General features: G+C 34.1%; 1 pseudogene; it reads left to right on the plus strand.

Moving 5' to 3' along the window:
- Nucleotides 1-376: 376 nt before the first annotated feature.
- Nucleotides 377-19,503, plus strand: LOC120144700 (annotated as a pseudogene).
- The last annotated feature ends 5,562 nt before the right edge of the window (nt 19,504-25,065 follow it).

A 25,065-nucleotide genomic window follows, 5' to 3' on the forward strand; every position in this document is an offset into this window, starting at 1 on the left:
TAAATCACGTCTTTTCTTCTTCCTCTTACACGTTCCATCCTTCAAGCCTACCAGTCTCTACCAGTATTGAATTTAATGCTTCTTCTCCTTTGTTTCTGTTCCCATGATTGATTCATGTTCCAACGGGTTTCTTATTCATATTATATATAATTGAATAAGGGAATGTTCGAGATTCGTGTAGTGGAAATCTGATATCACATTCTTTGTTTCACCATCATTTGGTGTTGATCGAAGAACTGATATCAACTCCTTTGCCATCCGTACGTACCCGTAGGTAAGTATATATATATATATATATATGTGTGTGTGTGTGTATTGGTACATTGTTATTTGTGGCGTGATTGAGATTGAGAGATGGAATTAGGTGGAGGAGCGAATGAGCAGCAGTAAGCGAAGAGCAAGAGAGGAGAAGAAGAAGAAAGGGATTCTGCAATTAGGGAATTACGAGTTGGGTTGGACGCTCGGAGAAGGAAACTTCGCCAAAGTTAAATTAGCTAAGAACCTTCATTCGTCTCTCCATTTTTCTGTTAAGATCCTTGATAAGTCCAAGCTCATTCAACTCAACATCACCGATCAGGTCTTCTCTAATCTATTTTCAAATTTTCGATTTATATGTAGTCTCTTCTTCAATGGTTTTTTTTTTACAGATAAAGAGAGAAATCTCCACCTTGAAGCTGTTCAAGCATCCCAATGTGGTTCGTTTACAAGACGTATAATTATTAATCGTGCTCCGAGTCCTTATATTCTTCGAAATTCAGAATTTTGTGTCTCTGCTTGTTTGCTTTGAAGTCTAAAGTCCATTTGATAATGGTGTTAATAGTAGTCATGAATTTGACTTGAAGTTGCTGCTGTTAAAGTAGAGGGACCATATGAAAATTAGACCTTATTGACTATGTTGTTGTTGATATTATTATCCTCTAAACCAATACTTTAACCATGGTGTAGACACTCATTTTCGTCCGGCGCTTATTTAGTATATATATATATTAATATAGTATAGTTTTGAAAACATATATATAATATATAGTTTTTGAAAACATTTTGAAAACATATATATAGTATATAGTTTTTGAAAATATATATAATATATAGTTTTTGAAAACATTTGGAATATATATATATATATATATAGTTTTGAAAAACGACTTTTGAAAACATATATATTATATAGTTTCGAAAATAATTTTTGAAAGCATATATCATATATAGTTTTAAAAATGATTTTTTTGAAAACATATTATTTTTAGTTTTTATTATATATTATATTAATTATTTTTATTTATTATTTTATTAATTAATAATATTTTTCCCGATTTTTGTTTTTTCAGAACCAATAAGTCCAAAGTTCCAAAGTTCGGGTCCAAAAAGGAAGCCCAACTGAGCCTGCAAGCCTGACCCATCAAGCAGACCCGGTGGAGGCCCAGCGTGCAAAAGAAGGTCCACTAGGGTTTCGTCCATAAGTCAAGCGCCGCACAAGAGGAAGCAAGCAGCGCGCGTGGAGGCCACGCGTCAACAAGTTGGTTGAACGCCCGAGACTGAACCATCTCGGGATTTCCGCCCCAACGATGACCTTAACAAAACATGAACAAGTCGGGGATGACCTCGAGATCATCGGGACCCAAACGGTCGATCGAAGCCTATAAAAGCCTCGTTGTGGAGAGAAAAAGGGGGACGAGCAACAAGACTACTACAACAACCATCACAATACCGAGAGAAACGAAATAACATATAGCAACATCGAGCAAAAGAAAATCCAAAAACCACCAAACACAAGCAACAGTCGGCCAAAACCGAAAGCAACCAAACCAAAAACATCGAAAAAAACAAAACCATAAAAGAACCGTAACCAAAAGGCAAGGCTTTGCCTCATCAAGGGTCGGCGGGAACACGTGAGAGCGTCGTCGGAGAGGAAGAAACCGTTGGAAGTTAGAAAGTACGTCGGGAAAGGTAAAAAACCGAATGAACTTTTTTAGATCTACGCCGATTTGGGGGGATTTGGGCTTTGGTTTCGGATTCTCGAGGTTGAGGGCTTTCGAAAGGGGTAAGCCTTTAGGTTCCCGGCGGCGGCCCGAGCGGTGGTTTGGCACTGGTGGGTGGCTGATGATCGACCGGCCAAAGCTTGAGTTGAGAGGTTTTTTAAAGGTGAGAGATTTTTTTTTGGGGTTAAGGTTAAAATATTTTTTGGGTTTTTATAATCGAGGGACTAAAGTGCCAATATCATATTTTTTAAATTATTTCCGCAGTCCCTGTAAGTTTGAAGTGTAATTCATTTTGGTCACCTGTTGTAAATTTACCCTTGAATTTTGAATTTATTCAATTTAACCTCTATTTACATTTCTTATATTTTGCAAATTGGTCCCTTAACCTTTTATTTTTCTCTTACAACTGATTTTTAGTATCAATTTAATCCATGAATTTCAATTTATTCGAATTTAGTCCTTTAAGTTTATTATTTTATTTTTTCTACTTTTCTTTTTATTATGTTATTTTTTACTTACTTTCAAAATTTAACATTTATTTCTTTTATTTTTTTTTTCTTTTTAAAAATTAACATTTTTTTCACTCTTTTTATTATTTATTTCCTTTAAAATTTAATTTTTCTTCATTTTTGATTTAGTTATTTTTATTCTATTATTCTTTCTTTTAACTTGATTTTATTCTTTTTAGTTATTTTTTTTTAATTTTATTTAATATTTATTTATTTATTATATTTTACAATCTAACATCTTTTTGGTAATTTTAGTCGATCAAAGGTAAGTAATTCAAATCGAGTCTTTAAATTTTAATTTTCGCAATTAAGACAAATGTGAAATTAAAATGGTACCGAAAAGGCAGTTCAAGGGTGCTAATCCTTCCTTGACTGTAACCGACTCTCGAATCCGACACATTTCTGGTAAAACGCAGACCAGGTAAGATGGTGTCAGATCAACAAAAAAAATTATGAAAAAATAAATGATCGGTGGCGATTCTAACGTGTTTTATTTAAGTTGAAGCCTAATTTTGGGCTCACCCGAAAGACGGTTTCGACAGCTTGGTGGCTCTGCTGGGGACATGTAAGTGAGTCAGGCCAGAATTAATTTCAAGTTTTCTTTTTAAGCGAAAATAACAAGTTTAAATTTTAAATTATTTATTCAATTCTTATTGTTTATCTTTGATTATTTTTTAAATAAATAGTTGTACTGACATTGTTTTTCAGTTATTTCAAATTTTTTAAAAAATTTCATCTCTTGCTCAATACCCGAGCTCCAAACCCTTTTTAAGTGGAGTTGAAAGCGACTCCTTTGTGGGAATTTATTCTTCGTATAGGCCTAGCAAGTAACCTTCAGGATTTATATACCTTGTGTCTTCGTGTGAATTTATTCTCCGTATAGACACAAGGGAATGTATCATCTCGAGTTTAACTTGGTCCACATAGGCTTGTAATGGGCTTATGACTGAGGGACTGGCAAGCCCAAGGGGCAATATCAAGGAGAACTCTGGTACCTTCTTTAGAACCTAAACCGGGAGACTGCAGGGAATTAGAGCCCACCGCAAAACTCCATTTCAAAACTTAGGATTCTTGGATTATTTCCTATTTTACTTTCAGTTCAAAGCATGCGAACTAGAAAATATACGGTTATGATTTGCATAAAATTAGCATGCGGGGTAGAAAGCATGTATGGTAAGAATAAAAACATGGTGGGTAGATATCATGTGGGGTAAGACTTTTTATTTTCATTATTGTTTTGATTATTATCCTTACCTCACTAACTCTTTCCTTTCATTTTTGTTCTCATTCATTTTATTTTTTTATCATTTACATCATTCAAAAGAGGTGTTGATCCACAAAAATGTGTTCGTTAAACATAAATAATTTGCATTAATGGACAAAGGGGTTGTAATGCAAGAGGTGAAAAACACAGAGTTTCGGCTATGGTCAGAAAAGACTCAGAAGGATCGAGCAGACATATTAGGAAAAAGAAAAAAAGGAAGTCTGTTGAGAAAGGGGTATCAAGAAAAGATCCCTGAATACTGGAAAAGTGAAGACTGAAGGACAAGATGAAAAAGGGACCCTAAAAGAACAACTAAATGTTGCCCAAAGACGTTTGTTAGACAACCAACACCAGAACAAAAGTCTAAAGACCAATGTTGTTGACCTGAAGAAGTCTCTTAAAAAATAGCAAGAAAGGGATGGTAAAACCATAGTTGAGTTGGAGGCCATTATGGAAGGGTTCAAGAAACAAGTAAGTTAGCTTCAGATGGTTCCATTTGATAGAGGTTTCCAATTACGTTTTCGTTGGGAGCAAGCTCAATAGAGAGTGAAAGCCAGAGATGCAGTCATTCGAGACTTCTTGGAACAAGTACAAAAAATAGCTCGATATTTGCACGGTTTAGCCAGAGAAGCCGGAGTGGTTTGACAGGGTATTCAACCGATGACAGATGAAGGAAAAAGACTAGTTAACCTGTTAGAAATTGCTCAGGTTCTAGAAGACTTAGTCAGATTGTACCTTTAGGGGGTTTTATATCTTAAGAAATAACACTTTTGTCCCAATAAAGATTATTTATAATAACAGACTTGTTTTTAGATCAATGCCTCGAATATTTCATGCATCATGCATTTATACATATTTTTCATTTGTTATTTTTCTTTATTTTTTTACATTCACATTAACTAACAGAAAATGTCTCATAAAAAAGGGAACAAACACTGGACATACCACCCCAAGAATTTGACACACCTCATCCACATAACACTCATTCAAAAAAGAAGAATATGGAAGAAAATTTGCTCAACTGGAAGAGAACATGTTGAGGTTACAAAGAGAGTTGGAAGAAAAGATAAGCCAAAATAATCAAAGTACTCTAGAAAGAATCACTAAGAACCAAGAGTATTTGGTTGATCAAATCGTTGCTAAGTTGTCTGGCCTAAATCAAGAAAGTGCACCTGGGGCAGGGACATCTGAAGGGGTAACTATGCCACCTACCCCGCAAGTGGATATTTCACCTGGAATCTTACCAGGACTTCAAGGGGACTCATATGCGGCAAAAGAGAAGGCCTTGTCTACTATAAAAATACATACTTATGTATTTAACCCTGAGAATAATCCGGATGATTACCATATATCGGATTTTGATGAAGAAGACAAGGCAAAGAAAATGTAAGAAAAGATCAAGCTATTGGAAGACCAAATGAAGGTGGTTAAGGGGGACCATGATTATTATAGAGTATATGCTTTAGAACTGAGCTTAGTCCCAGATTTGGTGCTTCCACCAAAATTCAGTCCGCAAGTTTGAGAAATTCGATAGAAACAGTTTCCCTTTAGCTTACATCACCATGTTATGTCGAACGATGACAGGATATGTAGGAAATGATCAACTCCTAATTCATTACTTCCAGGAGAGTCTATCTGGTTCAGCCATCCGGTAGTACACCCAGTTAAACTGATCCCATATCAAGACTTGGAAGGATTTAGCCTCGTCATTTCTGGAACAATACAAACATGTCAATGATATGAGGCCAGATTGAGTTATGCTGCAAAGCATGGACAAGAAGCATAACAAAAGTTTCAGACAATATTCATAGAAATGGAGGGATTTAGCTATGCAAATTCATCCACCCTTGGATGAGAAGGAAACCAAGAAGCTCTTTATACAAATGCTGAAGGCTCCATATTTTGGGCACCTGGTCGCAATCACATCTGGAAATTTTGCTAACTTAGTTATGAATGGAGAAATGATAGAAATGTCCATAAAGCAAGGCAAGATCGAGGGAGAGGAGGCCATTATGAAACCTTATATGAAGAAGAGGGATGAATAGATTAAAACCATCAACACTACCATGCCAATAAAAGTGTTACAATTTCCAACCCAAAATCAACTGCAGCTGTACCATCAGGTACTTCTAGACAAGATTCAAGGGAACTCAGGAAAGAAAGAGAAATGGAACATTTTGATCATATTCCCATGGCTTACAAAGAATTGTATCAACAACTTTTTGACACTCATGTAGTGTCACCATACCTGATGGAACCCATGAAGCCCCTATACCCCAGGTGGTATGATGAGAATGCTCATTGCGAATATCATAGCGGTGTCCCAGGGTACACTATTGAGAACTGCTTAGCATTTAAGAGAATCGTCCAGAAAATGCGTAACAATAATTGAATCCACTTCAATAATTTGGGGGCATCCTAATTAGAAAGAGATCATTCCATTCTATGATGAAACTTTATTCCATTTGTAGCATTTTGTTTGAACTTATTTTTTGAACTTTCTCATCTTTCTTTTTGTAAGGTTATTTAAATGAATTTATGTTACTTTAAAGATGGTGAACATTAAATTAAATTTATAACTTGAAATTCTTTGAATATCGACTGAATTAAAAAAACTCTATAAATGATTGAAGTTATAGATCTTTGACAAAGTGACAAGATTGAAAACTAGTAAAATCAAGGCAACTGAACCTTACCCACAAAAGATACGCTCGAATACCATACCCTTCTCTTACAGAGACTGATATAGCCTTTTCATCTCATAAGATAATTGACAAAAGACTTGGTATGTAGGTATGAATAGAATCAGATAACATGGGGCATCTCTTATGTATGACATTACAAAACTGACTAGACTATACTTTTGTTGATGACATTCAATGATGATGATGTTATTCACAGATGGAATAGTCGAGTAGGTGAATCTAGTTTAGGTCAGTTGCTTGGAAATCGAACTCTAAAGATGAAATTTCTTGACGTTCAACAACATCTAGACTATAACAGGTTCTTCTTGACAAACTTAAGAAATTGGATCTGTATACCCAAATTATAATATTATATTATACAATAAACCTTGTGCTATCCCTCTAGAGAAATTGCTTAATTACCCCGATTTTATGGATAAGATTCAGCTAGCCTAATAAAGGTGATTATAATATATATACAATAAAGCATGAGCTGTCCCTCTAGAGAAATTGGTTAATCGCCCTGGCTTTATAGATAAGATTCAACTAGCCTAATAAAGGCAAATTACAATAAAGTTGAATTCAACTAGCAGACAATGACAAATTAAACCAAATTTATCTAAATAAGGAGTTTCGGTAAAGATGGACTAAAGGAGTTAAGGAACACCTGTTATAGTCAATTTCACACGAGCACTCAGGAATTTCATTTTTAGATCGATATTGATGCACTGCCTTTATTAGAGGAGTCTACGAAGCTTGAACAAATGGAAGATTTTAGACAATCGAAATAGAAGTGTTCTAAAAAGTCTAGTAATTGATTATGCTAGTTGCGTCATTTTGTCCGTATCCGATTAAAATACCAAGCCAAAAAAGAGGGGCATGTTGTAATGTTCAAAAGGACCGAGAACGAAATGACATTTTTGTGGTCAAAACCTTAGAAAATAGGAAGCTAACTCATTAATTTGGATACTTGTCAAAGAACTATAACTCTAAAAGCATTAAAGAGCTATTGATTCTTTTGATTTTGTATGAACTCATGTTTATGATGTGATTTGACTATGAGTCTGAATTAAGGGGCAATACTTTATAACAAAATTTCTTTGATTCCTAAAATAAAAGAAAGCAGAAAAACATTTTCAAACAGGACAATCTTAAATGTGAAAGGTCCTTAAAGCTGGTGAGGATCATTTTTCCTATATTAAAGAAATAATAAACAATGCCATAATAATGGAGCATTTTACATTCTTGAAAGCAAATTGTCTGAGTGATCAGATAGAACTTGCAACACTCCCTTGTGAAATTGGTAGCAACCCGAGAAGAAAATGGGGCATGATCAATTGGACAAGACCAGCAGACAAAAATGAGGCTCCATCCAAGAGATAAAACAATAACTAATTCATGTTGCTTACATCTTAGACACACTTAAGAGCATCACATTTACCATTTTTCGCATACATAATTTTTGCAGCTTTATAGTCAAGTTTTAACTTCAGGACGAAAGATACTCGATTCAAAAGCACCTTAAAAAAAGATCGATGGTGGTTGCTTAACTTAACAACAGAGAGCTACACCTAAACCAACTTGACCTATTGAAAGATCGACAGATCTTAGAATCAACTTTAGAAGGATTCAAGATCCCATTCAGAATAGATTCAGTTCAACTTAACTCTGCGACAAGTGGCTAATTTTCAGTTAATGTTTTGAAGCCATATTTCAACTTCACGATGGATGATATCCGACTGAAAAAATATACCACTTGGATTTCCCATGAAGGGGAGTCATCTAAAGAATTATGATAAGATTGGATTTCAACTTCACAACAAAGGATATCCAACCCAAAGCCAATTTGGTGAAGCACTACAACTCGAGATTGGATTTCAACTTCACAATGGATGATATCAAACTTAGAGCTTAACTTCACAACGAATAAGCCACCCATGATTTCAACTTCATGAAGAAGGATATCGTGCCCAATGGATCGACTTAATTTGAGTCATCTGCAACAAATAGGGGACTATCTCCTAGCATAATCTACAACATAGCTCAAGGTGAGAAGGGCTATCTGTAAACAAAAACCTTCGAGTTCGATTTCATTCAGCTCAAGGGCATATCAATCACATGGTAGGATCGAGGATCTACTTTCTGGTTGAATTTTCAAATTGAGGTCTTTAAACCGAGAAGAAGACAAGGTTGACTACAATTTGACAACAAGAAGCCATATTCTGATTCAAATTCCAAACTACAATTTCAATTTCATGAAGAATGATATCATTTCAAGACTGACTCAACTTCGTGACGGAGGAGTCATCCGGAACTCAATTTAATAGGGAGTTATTCCTAATTGCAATATCAGAGTCAATTTTCAATTCCACAAGGGAGGATATTAGACTCAGGGACCCCTTTGTATCGAACGAAAATTTGTGTCCTTTTATCTTTGTCCTATTTTTTGTTACACGAAAAAGGACAAAGATGGGCAGCTGTAGACACTCATTTTCGTCCGGGGCTTAGTTATTATATATATTAATATAGTATAGTTTTTGAAGACATTTTGAAAACATATATATAATAAATAGTTTTTGAAAACATTTTGAAAACATATATATATATATATATAGTTTTTGAAAACATTTTGAAAACATTTATAATATATAGTTTTTGAAAACAATTTGAAAATATATATACTATATAGTTTTGAAAAACAATTTTTGAAAACATATATATTATATAGTTTCAAAAATAATTTTTGAAAGCATATATCATATATAGTTTTAAAAATTATTTTTTTGAAAACATATTACTTTTAGTTTTATTATATATTACATTAATTATTTTTATTAATTATTTTATTAATTAATATTTTTCCCGATTTTTGTTTTTCATGTCCAATAAGTCCAAAGTTCCAAAGTTCGGATCCAAAAAGGAAGCCCAACTGAGCCTGCAAGCTTGACCCAACAAGCAGACCCGGTGGGAGGCCCAGCATGCAAAGAAAGGTCCATTAGGGTTTCGTCCTTAAGTCAAGCCCCGCACAAGAGAAAGCAAGCAGCCCGCGTGGAGGCCATGGGCCAACAAGTTGGCTGAAACTTTCGGCTGAACGCCCGGAACTGAACCATCCCGGGATTTCCGGCCCAACGACGACCTCAACAAAATGTGAACAAGTCAGGGATGACCCCGAGATCATCGGGACCCAAACGACCGATCGAAGGCTATAAAAGCCTCGTCGGGGAGAGCAAAAGGGGGGACGAGCAGCAAGACTACAACAACCATCACAATACCAAGATAAACGAAATAACATATCGCAACATCAAACAAAATAAAAAACAAAAAACCACGAAACACAAGCAACAGTCGGCCAAAACCGAAAGCAACCAAACCAAAAAATCAAAAAAACAAAACCATAAATGTTCGAAACCAAAACCAAAAGGCAAGGCTTTGCCTCATCAAGGGTCGGCGGGAATGCGTGAGAGCGTCATCGGAGAGGAAGAAACCGTTGGAAGTTAGAAAGTACGTCAGGAAAGGTAAAAAACCGAATGAACTTTTTTAGATCTACGCCAATTTGGGGGGATTTTGAGGATTTGGGCTTTGGTTTCGGATTCCCAAGGTTGAGGGATTTCGAAAGGGGTAAGCCTTTAGGTTTTTGGCCACTGGAGGCGGCGGCCAGAGCGGCAGACCAGGCGACGGTTAAACACCAGTGGGTGGCCGGTCTTCGACTACCAAACCTTAAGTGAGAAGTTTTTTTAGAGGGGAGAGATTTTTTTGGGTTAAGGTTAAAATGATTTTTTGGGTTTTTATAATCAAGGGACTAAAGTGCAAATATCATATTTTTAAATTATTTTTGTAGTCCATGTAAGTTTAAAGTGTAATTCATTTTGGTCACATGTTGTAAATTTACCATTGAATTTCAAATTTATTCAATTTAATCCATGTTTACATTTCTTATAATTTGTAAATTGGTCCCCTCACCTTTTATTTTTATATTGCAGTTCATTTTAGCATCAATTTAATCCATGAATTTCAATTTATTCTAATTTAGTCATTTAAGTTTATTATTTTATTTTTTCTACTTTTTCTTTTTATTCTGTTATTTTTTTACTTACTTTCAAAATTTAACATTTCTTTCTTTTATTTTTTATCTTCTTTTTAAAAATTAACATTTTTCACTCTTTTTATTATTTATTTATTTATTTCCTTTAAAATTTAAATTTTCTTCATTTTTTATTTAGTTATTTTTATTCTATTATTCTTTATTTTAACTTGATTTTATTCTTTTTAAAACCTTTTTTTGGTTTTTATTTAATATTTATTTATTTATTCTATTTTACAATCTAACATCTTTTTGACTTTTTAAGGGTAATTTTAGTCGATCAAAGGTAAATAATTCAAATAGAGTCATTAAATTTTAATTTTCGCAATTAAGACAACTAAGAAATTAAAATGGTACCGAAAGGGCAGTTCAAGGGTGCTAATCCTTCCTTGACTTTAACCAACTCCCGAATCGGACACATTTATGGTAAAACGAAGATCATGTAAGATGGTGTCCGATCAACCAAATTTTTTTACGAAAAAAATAAATGATCAGTAGTGACTCTAACGTGTTTTATTTAAGTCCAATCCCAATTCTGGGCCCACCCGAAAGACGGTTGCGACACATGACATTGATGCTAATTATCTGGGTGGTCATGATAAAGATAAACGATTTGAAATTGAAATATATGGTTGTCTTTCATTTCTTTCTTTTTCTGGACCAAATTTCCTATATCAAGTTTAGTGCATACTTTATCTATGAAGGAAAATGATGATCTTGTTACATGTTTTATTTTTAAAAAAATATATATAGTCCAATTAATAACAATGTTACCTGTCTTCGGTTAAATTTAAATATATGTCAACAAATATACTTTTTTTCCTGAAACAGACAAGTAGAAGTACTGAATTCCTGAAATTAAAATTATATAGAATTGAATTCCAAGTCCAAAGAGTACAGGGACTGGATACATAATTATAACCAAAAAATATGGTTCATAAAGTTCCCGCACCAGTCGCCACCTTTTGCCACTAAGATTTTTTCATATATATATCTTCAATTATTATGCTCCATAAATTTGGTTTGGTGTTTTATTTATTAGAATGGGACCATTTCTGGCTAATATTGGCCTGGCCTGGCCTGTCTTGGTTCAATGTTCATTCACTCTTCGCGCTTCAGGGCCACAGCCATTGAAATCCCACATGCCACTGCTAGATTTCACGTGATATAGGGAACTCAACTTGAGAATTGTGGTTTCTTCTCTGAGAAGAATTAAAGAACAAAAACCTACTATTAATTTTACTTAATCTTTCCCAAACTCCCAAAATGTTCCTAAGCCGGCTTTTTCGCATCTGAGTTCGGGGTTAATTCATCTCTGTCCTCTGTACTCTTAGGGAGTGAGACTTGAGATTAGCAACTTTTTGATAGATCATTTATGAAGAATGCATGTTCCTCTTGAGCTGAATTGAAATCAGTTAAGGACTCTAGTGATGCGTTTCTTATCATGAACATATATGCAGGTTTTGGCAAGCAAAACCAAAATTTACACGGTCTTGGAATATGCAACCGGAGGGGAATTGTTTGAAAAAATCCTAAGAGGCTTGAAGTTCTGGAGTTTCTTCTGCAATGATATGAAATTTAGTTACATTGATTAGCTGCTTCTTGTATCACATGCTTCCGAAGGGAGGCTTTCTGAAGCTGAAGGAAGGAAGTTCTTCCAGCAGTTAATCGATGGTGTTGGTTACTGCCATGACAAAGGTGTTTTCCACAGGGATCTCAAGGTCATTCCCGTGTCCTCTGAATATCTTTCAATATGTTAGAACGAAAAAATAAACATGCTATATGAATTTGATAAAGTTAATGAAATGATAAGAAAGCGGTGGTGGGTTAATGAACGTTGCTCTTGTTGAAGAATCAAACCTAGAAAGGTCTAGACTTGATGAAGAACAAAGGGGATGAATAGTAGAAGGTGGCTCCCTTATGAAGGTGAACGGTAAAGATGATGATGGTGACGATGAATTTGTGGAAAATAGATGGATAAGTGTCCTATCGAACCTTCCTAGTCTCAATGAAAAGACAAACTCGGTTATATGGCTCTAAGTGTCCTATCGAACCCTCGTAGTCGCAATAAAAAGGAAAACTCGATAATATGGCTATAACCAACCCTCCTAGTGGCGATGAAAAGGAAAATTGGAGTGTGAAGATTAATCTCCCTCACAAGAACTTGAAAGAACTCCAGGAGAAGAAGCTTCGAAGGCATAAGTCAATCAACACTTGCAAAAATGAACTCTCGTTGTATTATTAATCAAAGAAATATGTTTTACAAAGTTGAATGAAACCTCCTTTATATAGGGGATGAGTTCTAAAGGTCCTAAATAACTAACGAATAAAATAATAACAAATTAAACATGTCTTAACTGTAATTCCTAATAAAATAATAATAACTAAAAACAATGTTTTATCTTAACCTTAATTCCTAATAAAATAATAAATCTAATCCTAAAATATAATGCATCATACTATATTAAATTATATTAGAAATAATCAATATATATATATATTGAAAATTCATAATATTTAAAAAAATCACGTATTATATTAGTCTCGTATAGGAATTTCTGCATGCGTTGTCTTCACTAAAATGAACGTGTCTTGAGTTCCCGATATCGGATTGATGCGATTCAAGAACCGTTGGAAATATAAGAGACAGACGGTTGTATATACAATAGACATGTTGACCAAATAAGATCATGATCATATTCAAAAAGTCATCGTAAGTATGCTGATGTTATGATCTTCTTTTCCAAGGCTTGGACGAGTGGATCATTTGGAAGAGTTATTACTTCTTCCTTGGATGTGAGCCTTATGATGCATGTATCATTCTCCCTTTCTTCAAAAAGATTCAACCTCAAATATGAAACATTAAAGGGAGCAACATTAGAATCGTTTAATGATTCATTCACATTATGTTTTACCAAATAGATATGCTTTGAATCTTCGAGACTTTGTTCTTCTAATAGGTTCGAGTAGAAACATTAGTCCAAGGAAGAATGTATTATGGACTCTGGTGCATGTATCATTCCCCCACTCCTCAAAAGGATTCGTCCTCAAATCTGAAAATCCAAGAGAGAGAGAATTAGATGCGTTGAAAGGAAATTTTGTGAAACATTTACCATGATCAAAGTGATGTGTCTTTATGCATTTTAGTCGAGGTTTTTTCTTTGTAGGAACTGATTTCTTGTAGTCTTGAAATCCTCTTTTACATACAAGTCTTGTAATATAATGCTTAGGTTGAAATTGAACATGGCGCCGACTACTGTTAGTTTTCATTATGATTGCTTAATGACTCGTGTGTGGGCGAGAATGAGTGTTGAAAAACCATGTCAACTAGTTTGTGAAAGTAATCCCTTAAGTCTCCTAAGTGTGGTTTAGGAATTACGAATTCTCAAGACGATATTTTTGGACTGTAGAACCTTCGTGGTAGTGCATCGTCTACTGTGTTCTGCTTACCTCGGTCTTTTATGCACTTAAAGGAGTTGTGTTTAGTATGAATGACAACTTCAGGAGTCTTACCTTGTAAAAAGGAGAAAAAGTATGTTACACTATCATTAAAATGAGTAATAAAATACTTACCTTTGGACTCTCGTAAATCGTGACTCTTTATTGATATGGAATAGTGATTAGGGCATTCATGTGGTAAGTCAAGAGGGTCACCTAGCACCATTCGACAACTCTTGGTGATGGAAGATAGTATGGGCCAGTCCCGTGTTGCTTTCACTTTTTCATCATTTACATGGATTCCTTGTGCACGAACTATAAAGTATATGGAGTTGTTCAAATCATGTTTCATCATTAAGATGGCGTCACAACTAAGGCTTTCCTGTATGTAGCCTTTTTGTAACAAATATATCTCTTTGGTTTCTTCGAGATTATATGTTTGACGAGGTATGATGGAACCTTGAATTAGATTGGTTTGCTTTCCTCTTTTCGGTGGTAATCCGTCAGGTGGATCACCTAACACTTCTAAAAAATCTTGTAAAAGAGATGAAAACACACTAGGCAATCCTTGTTAATGTTAGAAATCGAAACAATTGATTCCCTAAAGTGAACAAGGATGCAAAGTTGTTTGTAAAGAATATTTTCTCTCAATTCTTTTGTGCTCACACATAGATTTTGAGTCACTATTTTCTTCTCACAATTAGGTTCACTCACCTCCCATTGGTCATTATTCTTTTGACTTTTGTATCTAGTGACCTCTTTTGCTTTTGCCTCTTTCTCATCTTTTTTTTCCTGCTTTCCCCACCTCCTCACAAATTCTCATTTGATCTTTAGGGGTTGGAGGTGTGTCAATATTTGCTGGTCGTTGTTTCTCCTTGTCAGGTTTGTCATCTCTCAGCTTTTTTAGAGAAGGTGTAGTAGGAGATGATGAAGGATTTAAAGGATTACCTTGGTAAGAGGAAGAAGTACCTTGGTAATGTTCTCTGAATTGGAATCTTCTTTGTATTTGTGCTTCGATTGTTATTACCTTCTTTAGTGTATCTTCAAGGTTTTCGTACCCATGGAGGTCAAGAAGATCAGTGATGTTTGAGTTCAAATCGATGACAAATCTTGACACGATTTTATTTTTTTATTCTATTATGTTAGCCCTATTGAGTAAGGATTGCATCTCCTTGTAGTAGTCTTCAACTGAACTTTCACCTTGTCGAAGTCGATGTAGTCGTAGTTTAACTTCTCATGTATAATGTATCGGTAGGAATCTCTTCTCATGGTTTGTTTGAGGTCAGTCCAAGAAGTGATTGCTTGAATTTGTAAGTTCTCGATATTTTTCCTTGTTTGCATCCACCAAGTTTGAGCATATCCTTCGAATTCCATGGTGATGAGGGGAACGTGTTCAACTTGGGGGCAATCATGGTATGCGAACATGAGATTAATTTTCCTTCCCAGTCGATGTACTTGTCTGGATCGTTGTCTCCTTTGAAAGACGGGATCATGAACTTTGGTTTTGCAAAGAGTTTGGGTTATTGGAAACGTTGTTGTTCTCGCCTGGGTACCAAAAGTTTAGCATTGTTTTGTCTTGGATTCTTGTTTGGTAGATCCAGTTGTGGTTCTTGTCGTTCTCTCACGGTATTTTTAAGTTCATCAAATCTTGTTTCAAATTGAGTCTTGAGTCGTGCAAGTGCGGATAAGATAGCCGTAAGTCTCCCGTTGTTATTGTTGCACACCCTGAAATTATAACACTCAAAAAGAAATTTTTAAAGTAAAATAAAAATAAAAGAAAGAAAATTCAACAAAGCAAGAAACCTCATAAGTCACTCCAAGAAAGTAACACAGTGAGAGGGAAGTAATCCAATCTTGTACTCTTTAAAACTCACTTTATCAAGTAGTCTTCCATAGTTCGTATCGAATTTTGATTACTAGGAAAGGCAATAAGAAAACCTAAAAGCTCTTAGAGACCAAACAATGTTCAGACTCCAAGAGAATGAGAATGCAAAGAAGGAAGAAGTATGCAAACTCTTTAGTCCTAATAACACAAGGAAGATAATGTGTTAGATAATGTAAAAGAACAATAAAAAGGAAAATAAAAGAATCTAAAGTACTAAGAGTCAAAGAAAAAAAAAGAACCAAACAAGAAACCTAGAAAACGCTAGGTCAACTTGAGAAACATTTTTTAGGGGTTTACCAATGTCCAAAAATTATGGAAAAAGTCTCTAATGTCATTCATTATGTGTAGAAACCACCTGTAAATTTTCAGAACCAAATACCTTCAGTAGTATCCAGTAGACTCTGTTGAACGGTGAGTCCTCAAACAGTCTATTTTTCGTGATCACTTTGTTCGAAGATGTCATTGATCTCCAAAATTTATGATATTTTGTTTGAATGATCTTCAATATATGTAGTTTCAATATGGAAATTTTCACCATGAAATTCCTTGTGTATAATTATCAAGAAATTCGATAAGATTCTAGACTGAATTTGCCGATGAAACTTGAACGATGTATTTAAAGGCTTTAATGTACTCCGATTGGGGTGAATTCTAGACTAGAGATTACTATTAGAATGAATATGAGATATAGAGAAAATATGCCCTAAATTCCTTCGTTTGCAATTTTTCAATTTTTGTGACTTTTTTTTACTTTTTGATTTTTTCTGTCTTTTTTTTTAAAAAAAAACAGCAAACTAGCAATAAGGATTTAAAGCTAAATTAAGTTTAAACAAAACGAACCTGAAACAATGAATCTTCTACGAACTAGCTCCGTTGGGGTACCTTGGCGTTTTGTGTACAAGAATCAGCCCAAATCTGATACCAATTGATAGAGAAGCGGTGGTGGGTTAATGAACATTGCTCTTGTTGAAGAATTAAATCTAGAAAGCTCTAGACTTGATGAAGAACAAAGGGGGATGAATAGTAGAAGGTGGCTCCCTTATGAAGGCGAATGGTAAAGATGATGATGGTAAGGATGGATTTGTGGAAAATAGATGGATAAGTGTCCTATCGAACACTCCTAGTCGCAATAAAAAGGCAAACTCGATAATATGGCTATAACCAACCCTTTTAGTTGCGATGAAAAGGCAAATTGGAGTGTGAAGATTAATCTCCCTCATAAGAACTTGAAAGAACTCCAGGAGAAGAAGCTTCGAACGCATAAGGCAATCAACACTTGCAGAAATGAACTCTCGTTGTATTATTAATCAAAGAAATTTGTTTTACAAAGTTGAATGAAGCCTCCTTTATATAGGGGATGAGTTCTAAAGGTCCTAAATAACTAATGAATAAAATAATAACAAATTAAACATATCTTAACTGTAATTCCTAATAAAATAATAATAACTAAAAATAATATTTTAACTTAACCTTAATTACTAATAAAATAATAAATCTAATCCTAAAATATAATGCATCATCCTATATTAAATTATATTACAAATAATCAATATATATATTGAAAATTCATAATATTTTAAAAAAATCACGTATTAGTCTCGTATAGGAATTTCTGCATGCGTTGTCTTCACTAAAATGAACGTAACTTGAGTTCCCGATATCGGATTGATGCGATTCAAGAACCGTTGGAAATATAAGAGACAGATGGTTGTATATACAAAAGACATGTTGACCAAATAAGATCAGGATCATATTCAAAAAGCCATCGTAAGTATGCTGCTGTTCTGATCTTCTTTTCCAAGGCTTGGACGATTGGATCATTTGGAAGAGTTATTACTTCTTCATTTGATGTGAGCCTTGTGATGCATGTATCATCCTCCCTTTCTTCAAAAGGATTAGACCTCAAATTTGAAACATTAAACGGAGCAACATTAGAATCGTTTAATGATTCATTCACATTATGCTTACTGAATAGATATACTTTGAATCTTCGAGACTTTGTTCTTCTAATAGGTTCGAGTAGAAACATTAGTCTAAAGAAGCATGTATTATGGACTCTGGTGCATGTATCAGTTAATCTGCTAAAATCTGTTGTTTCTATGTTTCAGCTCGAAAATGTACTTATCGATGCAAATGGTAACATAAAGATATCTGATTTTGGCCTCAGTGCATTGCCTTATCATGTTAGGGTAAACTTCTCTTCTAGACAAGAAATTCAAGAGAATGAGAAGTGCTTGTTCTACTTTTGAATTCGACTTGAAATATCAGGAGGATGGCTTACTGCACACAACACGTGGAAGTCCTAACTATGTCGCACAAGAGATCCTTGCTAACAGAGGATATAATGGTGCCGCCTCAGACATATGGTCATGCAGCGTCATCTTGTACGTAATTCTCACCGGATATCTCCCTTTTGATGATAGAAATCTTTCAGTTCTCTATCAGAAGGTATTTGAGGACATTATTTGATGGTTTCTCCGTCGTTATCGACTCCAATGTCTAATCCTTCTAGTGGTATTTCAGATTTTCAAAGGGGATACATGGATTCCTAAATGGCTATCATCCGGTGCTTGGAACATGATAAGGAGGATTCTTGATCCCAAACCCGTCACCAGGATAACAATGGCGGAAATCAAAGCCGATAAATGGTTCAAGCAAGATTATACTCCAGCTGTACCTGATGATGAGGAAGAAGATACATACATTGATGACGAAGCCTTCTCGGTGTCTGAAGTGGTATGAGCTCCCTAAAATTGTGTCTAACGAGTCCTTCGCTTGGATATGATAGAAGCTATGTTTTTTCTATGAAAGCGTATAATGGAAGTACGAGTCCCGAATCACCTACTCTGATTAATTCTTTTCAGTTGATAGGCATGTCCTCCTTCCTTGACCTTTCCGGTTTCTTTGAGGAGGTAAGTAGCGTAATTTGTTTGTGGTTTGGTCCCAATTTTATCACTCCGATTCCCATCCTTTTCCCGAATAGCTTATCGCAACGTTATCCGTAGGATGTCTCTGAAAGGACGATCAGATTTACATCCAATCATTCTGCTGAAGATTTGCTTGCAAGGATCCAAGACATTGTGACTGAAATGGGATTTCGAGCCCAAACGAAACACAGAGGGGTTAGTACATTGTAAAGTCTGGCTTAATGCTTTAGTGATACAGAAACACACACACATAAAGACGCTCAATTGGCAGTAACATTCTGGCATGCTGTATAACATTAGCAACATGTAGTGCTAAAACTTTGTATGTTCCTTTTATTTCAGTTAAAATCAACACTAGAACACCGACGCCACAAATGTGTCGGTAGTCTTTCCGTTGCAGCCGAGGTAATTCTTTTGTCATCATCTCCGACTTGAATTGAGCGTGCTGTCAGTCATTTCTAACCAGTCGAACTATGTTTTGGTTAATATGTATATGTCACTATCAGGTGTTAGAGATAAGTCCATCATTGTATGTGGTTGAACAAAGAAAATCGTAGGGTGATTCCACGGTTTATAGACAGGTGCACCATTTTCTTTCCCTCCTATTGTCCCGTCATATCGTCTGTTGTGATCGGAAAAAACAATGTACTGGCAGTTATGTTCGAAGCTATCGAAAGACTTGGGCGTTCCTCAGGGTCAGGGTCAGGGTCAAGGGCTGGTGTCCATAGAAGCTTGATGACTAGTTGCTGCTTTGGCTTAGCTTGCTCAAGTAAACATTTATTGTAAATTCCATAAATTTTGGCTATATATTGTAAGTAACGCTTTTCATATTCTTTTTACTTAAAACTTAAGCACATGATATGTTGAGGAAGCAACAATTTAGGCATTTAATTTTTTTATAATTTTCAATTGAATTAATGTGCGATGAACTTATAATATCAATTCAGTCACAGCTTTTATAACAAATATATATAATTTATTAAAAGTAATTTTTTTAAAAAAATTGTTAATAAAATTTATACTTAATTAACTTGAGATGATAGATCAAATAGAGATTTTGTAATATATAATTGCTTAAATTAAAAGAAAATGTCCAATTTTTATTCATTTATGAAGTAAATGTTGTGCGATGTGGATTGGTCCGCGACATAGGTTGATCTGGATTTATCAGGGGTGAAACCGGGAAGGCAACCAAAAAGAAGGTAAAAATATATGTACCCAAAAGTTAAAAAGGGAAAAAATGAAGGTTGAGTAAAGATAAAATTAAACTATGATGATTAAATTTTAAATTTTATAACTATCAGGTTAGTATCAAATTACACATAATGTTTATAAACTGTCACTGTTATTTTAAATTAGTATATAAATCTTAAAATATATCTTATTTTAATATACGTAGTACCAATTAAGTTAAATATATTGGGTGTGTATGGTTTGCTTTCAATAATCTGTAGCTGTGACGTTGTATTAGCAGTGTCGAGCTTAGTACAAGTCAATCAGGTACGTGAGGATATCCTCCATTGAAAACCAAAATGGATGCAAAGTTTTGGTTCATATTAACATGTAAGAATAAATTTTAAAATTTTATTTTTTAAAAAATAATTGTTATGTTATTTTGTTATTTTTTTAATTTTCTTAACAACTTAAATTAAAGTTAATAGTTTTCAAAATAAAGAAGCTACACCTACTTTCTTAGAAACATAGTACATCCCTTATAGTTAATTTTCTTAAACCAGTGACGAAGCTATGTAAAAGCTTAGAAGGATCACTGTCCCCTAATTGTTTATCATTAAAAAAATATAAAAACAAATACTTATTTAGCTCTTTAAATTTTAATTTATTTTAACTTTATCGGTTCATTTACTAGTATTAATTATACTTTACCCGTTTAACTAAAATTCTCTTTCTGTTCCGGTCTCAAACCCTTTATATAGGTATCAAAATTGATGCTCTCTTCATCATGCTTTTAAGATATATTAGGCCACAAATATTATTATATAGAAAACATATAGGTGGTGAAGCATGTTATAAGCTTCCACAGTTTTGCAGTGTTTCTGGATGTTTCCATAGCATGCAAATTAAAAAGAATATGTATTAATATGCGGTAGCAAAGGCATTTGACGAATCAAGTGTTTTAAAGCGATTTGGGCCACACAAAATAATTATTATTATTATATTTCATGAATTGCAAAGAGGATTTCCTGTTTGCCAACCAATAAATGAAGAGAATCAGATTAAGTATCTCCACGTCTTCAAAAACTTCTGCATTAGGATTCAAAATTTCGTATGATGACAATGGCATGCAGCTGTATTCGTTTCATTTTAACATTTTCTTCACAGTTTTATGACATGAAATATGGTCAAGTATAATTTATGATATATAAGTCCAAACACTGTGATGTCACATGTTCGGAAATGGGGTGCAATAATCCATTAACCATTAAAAGGTTCACTCGACGGTCATTACACCCAATTAGAATGGATGCGTCAGAGTAGGCAGCAAACAATATCCCCTACACCAAGGTGAACCGTATTGTTAACAGCAGAGATGGAGCCATAACTAATTAATTATAGTGGAGGTCGGATTTTTTTAATGACTTCAAATTTTATATATGCTTTATCTTTATTATTTATTTATTTTAAAAAATATAAATAATAGCATTAAATATACTTATTAGTTCTATCATTTCTATAAAATAATAGTTAGAAAATTAAAATAAATAATAAAAAATATGTGATTTTAAAAGGCGTCAATAGAGACGTTATAGTGTAATTATCAATTAAAAAACAGTTGGGAGCGTGTGTGCATCAATGCATACACAAGGTGCATCGGTACACTATGTATAAAATTCAAATATTTCAACCGTTATAAGACTTAGTGCATCGGTACACTAGGAGTGCATCGATGCATTAATTACATTTGATGTTTCAAACAAGCCAAGAGTGCATCGATGCATGGTCTGGGTATCGATGCATAAAATGCATTCGATGTTTCATTAAAATTCTGAGTGAATCGATGGTTGTGCATCGGTGCATAAAATGCATTTGAAATGGGGTGTGCATCGATGCATCAATGAGTGCATCGGTACATTAATTTGAAAAATTCATATTTGGCTCGTTTTTGGTTCGAAATACTTTGTGAAAATTGTTTCAAAAATATTTTAAGATTAAAACACAATTTTACACTATAGTAAGGATTGAAATTGATCTTTGAGAGACTTGGAGTAATTTTATCGAATATACTTAGAAAATCATTTGTAAAATCTTAAAATTCATTTATCTTAATTTGTTATATCGAAACATCAAAAATGTTTTCAACGATCTCCCCCTTTTTGATATAACAAAACACTTCAGTAATTTTAAGATTTTCTTTGAAAAAAATAATTTTTGAAATCAATTACTCCCCCTTACTCTATTCTCCCCCTTTTTGTTAAATCAAAAAGACTCTAAAAACGTTTTAAACAAGTCTTGAATAAATTAGCCAATTGATTTTAAATAAATATAGTTTAAGCTACTAAGATCACAATCAAGAGAAAGGTTAGCTATTAGTTTCATAATTCAATATTCATAAACAATGGTAAATTGGTCAAATTGCAACTAATATGCAAATGATGCAAAAACGAAATAAACATTAAGCTTAAAAATTCAAACAAACTAAATATATATATATATATTAAGTTCAAACATCCAACATCCATAATATCCAAACATTCAAACATCCAATCCAAAAACATCAAAAGTTTTAACAATCTAAAATATTAATCCGAAGTTCAATTCAAGCAAACTAAAGCTGAGCAATACAAGGTCTAATCCATAGAAGGATCAGGAGGATGAGGGTATTGTGCTCGTATCTCGAGTGTGAGCGAATTTAAATGATCGTTCATCTCCCGTTGTCTAGCCTCTATAGTAGTGAAATGGGACTCCATGGATGCAAACATCAAATCAAACGTCTATACGAATGATAAAAAATATAGAGGCGTTTGATCCTCTTGATGTGCCCGCGCATCCTCGGGTGCTTCATCGTCAATATCGTCGATATCTTGCATTAGTTACTGAAGCTCTGGATCATCGTCCGCTGCTGGTACCGGTGGAGGAGGAGCTCATGAAGAGCTAGCTCCCGTAGTTTGCTCAGTAGGTCGATAAACCCATTGACTTGTTTCCTTATCCTTCTTCCATCCCGATGCCTTTAAGGAAGTGAGATTAATTTGGTTCTGCAGAGGAATGAGAATATCAACCGAGACCTTAAGCCCTAGTTTGATAAATAGATTAGAAAGAAGACAAACATAAACTAAAACTTCAACATTTTTAGAAGGAATGACGTTTACGGTATCGAAAAGCTCACCAAAAATAATTTATGGCAAATTAATTTTCTTTATGTTGGATACAATGTATCCACCACAAATCTATGACTCTAAGGGAGTACCTACCTCTGGGATGGTCTAACCCAAGAGATCTTAATGAAGGAATCACTCGTGGTGAGTTCGTAAGGTACTAACACACCCTTAGATGATAGAGAGTTGCTATGGCAAATTAATTTTCTTATTATGTTGGATACAATGTATCCACCACAAATCTATGACTCTAAGGGAGGAGTACCTACCTCTGGATGGTCTAAACCACCAAGAGATCTTTAAATGAAGGAATCACTCGTGGTGAGTTCGTAAGGTACTAACACTACCCTTAGATTGATAGAGAGTTGCTACAATATCTCTTTCATTATCTATCCCGTCATTATCTAAACCAAAGACATTAGCGATTGTGTCCGAGTCGATATAAATTGTTTGACCTAAAAGGTAGGATATAATTGCTATAGTTTCGGATTGACACGTATTTTGGACACATACTGCATTGGAGTAGAAAATGCGGACTAATTGTTGATAAACAATTGGTCTAATTTGGCACAATTTATCAAACTTACAAGATCGAAGGATAAGAAGATATTCGAAGTTAATATCTTCCATTGCTTGAATATAAGGGATACGTTCTTCTCGGATTTTGTACGATTGAAAGTAACTAACAAACCTATCATATAATGCATCTCGACGACGACTGGATTGGTTGAATCAAGAATTAAGAATGATTAATTCGGGTTCGTTTGGGTTTGGATTTTGTGGTGGATGAGGAATAGGAGGTCGGTTTTAACTTGAGTGACTTAAATACGACCTAGGACGTTTAGGATCTGACATGGTTTAAAAAATTGGAATAGGTAACCTGCAAATTTGATCACATATATGCAATATAATCAATCTCAAAACTCAAAAGAGTCTGCAATATTCAAGGTTCTCTAAATTGAATTCTAATGGGCATAGTTTTGAAAACTATTTAGAAAACAATTTTTGAAAAATTATTTTTGAAAACAATGTTCCAATAACCTGTAATTTGTAAAACAATCAAAAGCTTCAATCAAAATAACAATTTTCGATTTTTTTTATTTCGAAATTCAAAGAAAATTTTGAGAAATTGTGTATTTCTGACGAAATTGATTGTAGAATCTAGTTTAGAATAATTATTTAATAAATTCCCAATGTAATGTTCATCCTAGAACTAATCAAAACTAGTCCTAAGTTCAAAATTTGATAAAATAGTAGTTTTAGAAAAATACCTTGAAGATTTTCGGATTTGAGTGAGATTGTTGTTGATTGCACGAATTTAATGAATGTAGAAGGATTTGGAGTTGAAATGCAAGAGAATTTCGACTTAAAAAAGTTGATTATGAGTGATTTAGAGAGTAGGGGTTGAGAGAGGCTTGAACGGCGACAAAGAGAGTTTTTAAGGGTTTTTGGCAAAAGTATAAAATTTCAGGAAATTTAAACCTAAAACCCGATAGGTGCATCGATGCACAGCAGAGTGCATCGATGCACATTCAAGGAATGCATCGGTGCACTGTCTAGTGTATCGATGCATAAAGCACAAAAATGTCAAAAATTTATTTTAAGCATTCAAAAATGCTAAATTAATTAGCTCTACTGGTATTGACAACTCATATATTGAAAATAAACTATGTTCAATTAATCAAATCAAATCCTTAAACTTTATTTGAACATATAATTAATTCTCACTAAGAATCATAAACTCCCCCTAACTAATAGAAAAGAATGCAATCAAAATAGTTATTTTTATAAGCATTTTTCAATCCTAATTAAAAGTGCTAAAATTATTTTAAACACTAAGTGAAGTTAGGTCAGTTAAATCTAATTCTCTCCTAGGTGTCCAAAATCTTTCTTAATCTAAAGGTTTTGTAAAAATATCTGCTAATTGATGCAAAGTATCAACATATTCTAGAACTATATCTTCTTTA

This window comes from Hibiscus syriacus, unplaced genomic scaffold (genome assembly GCF_006381635.1).
Source record: "Hibiscus syriacus cultivar Baekdansim isolate YM2019G1 unplaced genomic scaffold, ASM638163v2 tig00110890_pilon, whole genome shotgun sequence".
Classification (NCBI taxonomy): domain Eukaryota; kingdom Viridiplantae; phylum Streptophyta; class Magnoliopsida; order Malvales; family Malvaceae; genus Hibiscus; species Hibiscus syriacus.